The 2,929-nt window shown below is 41.7% G+C and overlaps 1 long non-coding RNA gene across 1 annotated transcript; it reads right to left on the minus strand.

Annotated features, from left to right (window-relative positions):
• Positions 1-1,126: 1,126 nt before the first annotated feature.
• Positions 1,127-2,683, minus strand: LOC136610479 (uncharacterized). Its single transcript, XR_010790084.1, has 3 exons — positions 2,645-2,683; positions 2,236-2,289; positions 1,127-1,226 (listed from the first exon to the last, which is right to left on the minus strand). It is a non-coding gene; the product is annotated as an uncharacterized lncRNA (long non-coding RNA).
• Between the last annotated feature and the right edge of the window lie 246 nt (positions 2,684-2,929).

The raw sequence follows: 2,929 nt of genomic DNA on the forward strand, positions 1-2,929 counted from the left end.
GAATTTAGGGGACAGGTTATCATTGAGAGAACCAATGCCTACAACCTTCAGATGAAAGGGAGGTTTGTGGATTTTAGGGAGTGAGAGGAAAAGTGACATAATAGGATATTGTACTTTAACCCCTTAGTGACTAAGCCTGTTTGCACCTTAAAGACCGGGCCAAATTTTGGAAATCTGACATGTGTCACTTTAACATAGAATAACTTCGTAAGATTTTGCATATCCAAGTAGCTCTTATGTCTGGGAAGATGCTGTCCAATATGCTGAAGACTGGATTGGCCTCCCTAAAAGCAATGGCATCCTATAGTCAAGGGTGCCATTCGGGCCCGGCATATGCAAATCCAACACTTCCAGTTTTTCTCTTTTGTGGCTCCCAGGACAGAGTCGAACAATAGACAGTACTAGTGCCGTTGTCAATTCAGCCATATTTCCTATGATGAAGAATATGTGGGAGAATTGAAATGCAGGTACTTAGCACTAGTTGTTTTTAGTATTCTGCACAATCTTAGCCAAACCAGTCCAAGCCAGAGGACGCCGTGGGAGCATGATGGAGGTGAGCAAATTTATTTTATCTTATTGCCAATGCCCAGTGGGGCCTATAAATGACTTGGAGGGCATAATGGCTTAATGACTCCAGGGGTACAGCTTGGCTTTTAAATTACTAAAAGAGCAGAGTGGGGTCTATAGTTGCTAAGGGGGCCCACTTTGACTTTGTTCCCCAAGGGCCCATCCATATCGGGAGCCAGTCCTGAACAAGGGTCTAGTTCACTCCTTCCTTGGTCACTCATGTTTCCAACCAGTGGAGACTCCGGTACAAGTCAATCCATTGTTTTATGTTTGGGGATGGGAGAGAAGGGGGATTGTGGACTGGAGAGAATTATGTGGGTGGGGGAGGAAGATTGGGCAGCTGAAAGTTTTTAGCCATGGTCATCCTGTGGAGGCCGGTGGAAGTACTTTTGTGAAGTTTCTAAATAAGGAAGAAACACAAACATGACGCCAAGTGTTTAATGAATGTCCGAAAGTTTATTCAATATTATTGTCTCTCCAGTATGATTTTTGTATGGGTGTGGGGAGGGGAGAGAGTTATCAGAGTGGGGAAGAGGTTTGGGGAGAGGACTATGGGAGTGGGGAGAGGAGAGAGGGTTATGGGGAGGGAAGGGGAGGGGTATCAGCCATTATCGTCTGATATTCTTGGGCAGCAGCAGGCGAATAGTCCTCTGAAGGCTCTAAATAAAAAAGAAAACAAGTGTGAGACTTTCTTGAGAGAATACAAGTCTTGTGGGAGATGATGTATATAAGGCTTCAACTCTAGGTATACAATAAACCAATATGAGGGTTCAGGGGGTGCTTGCTCCCCATTACCCTTCCCTACATGGGCTGTATGTACTTATCATTGTCTCAGCAGGTTATGGTTTTACCTACTGAACGTGAATCTGCTCATTAGTGATGAGCGAACTGAAACAGTTGAACCCTGTTTTGGGTTAAATGTCACTAAAAGCTCAGTTCAACCCAAATCTCAGGCGGTTTGTCTCAGCCGGACCGCCACCACTGTTATACACTAGTTTTAGGGGCATAGGTGAAGTTCCGGTTCAGTTCAAACTAATCTGGAATGAACCAAACTGTATGCTGACATTCAGGGAACCAGCCAAACCAAACTTTTGAAAAGTTCACTCATCACTGCTGATCATTATATGTTCATATACCCGCAGAACATATAACTCCCGTATACAGTAGTATACATTGAGCAGAATACAGCTATCCAATAACCATTAGATCACCATTACCTCTAATCTGTACATAGACAAATGTAAGGAGAGAACAAAGCTATAAAGCTTTGTTCCCATCAGTGCCAGTTGGTGTTTGGAGCCGCTGGCACAGATCACGGATGAAACCTGGACTAAATAATGCTGCATGAGGACTAAATGCTGGGTGGGATGACACCAACATTACAGTCAATGGGATTTGCTCCCCGCTATACGGTTCCATTATACAAAGGGACTTTTTGGACGGGGATTCTGTTTTCTTATTCTCATAATAGAGCAGGAAAACAAAATCCCCAATGTAAATGTGAACATAGCTGAAGTCTTTCTTCCCTGCCTCCATGAACCTCACCGAAAAAATAACGCAAGACATAAAGAATGAGACACTTATCAATCGCCAGTTATATATTACTAATGTGGTGTAATATACGGTGTCTGTATACAATCAGCACATTGTAGAGAATTCTGTACTTACTTCTTGATGTAATCTGGTTCATCCCCTCCATCCTCTTCCTCCTCGTCTTCTTCTCTATTAGACAACACATAATATATACATACATTTAGTTAATGGGGAAAGAGGATAATATAACCGTAAGTATAAAAGGAAAAACTATAAGTGATAGGATTAACCCCTTAAAGACCGGTCTATTTTGGGCTTTAAGGAAGCAGCAACTTTTGGTATTTTTGCATCTCCTTGTTCTAATAACCATAACTTTTGCCATCAGCCATCCTATCCAGTTAACCTGTGAACCGACTCATCTGTGTGATATGCAATATGTACCGCCATGTTACATATTACTGTCAGTCTGGATAATACAAGTCATTATCAATGACCAATCTGTAATGTTGTACAATAAGCCCATCGTAGAGGATTCTGTACTTACTGAACGATGCTGGTAAAGGCGTCCAGGACCGAGTCAAATAGACATACAATAGTGTCATCTTGTTCTTCCTTGTTACAATGCAAAAATATTTTATATATGAATATATATCTAATATTGGGAAATATATGGTGTATTTATACAGTAAGCCCATTGGAGATGATTCTGTACTTACGCATAGCTCTAGCATGGCGTCAATCCCACATGTGATATCTTCTTCAGGTTCTTTTCCTTGTGTAATATATGGTGTATTTACACAGTAAGCGCATTGGAGATGATCCTGTACTT

Source organism: Eleutherodactylus coqui, chromosome 2 (assembly GCF_035609145.1).
Source record: "Eleutherodactylus coqui strain aEleCoq1 chromosome 2, aEleCoq1.hap1, whole genome shotgun sequence".
Lineage (NCBI taxonomy): Eukaryota > Metazoa > Chordata > Amphibia > Anura > Eleutherodactylidae > Eleutherodactylus > Eleutherodactylus coqui.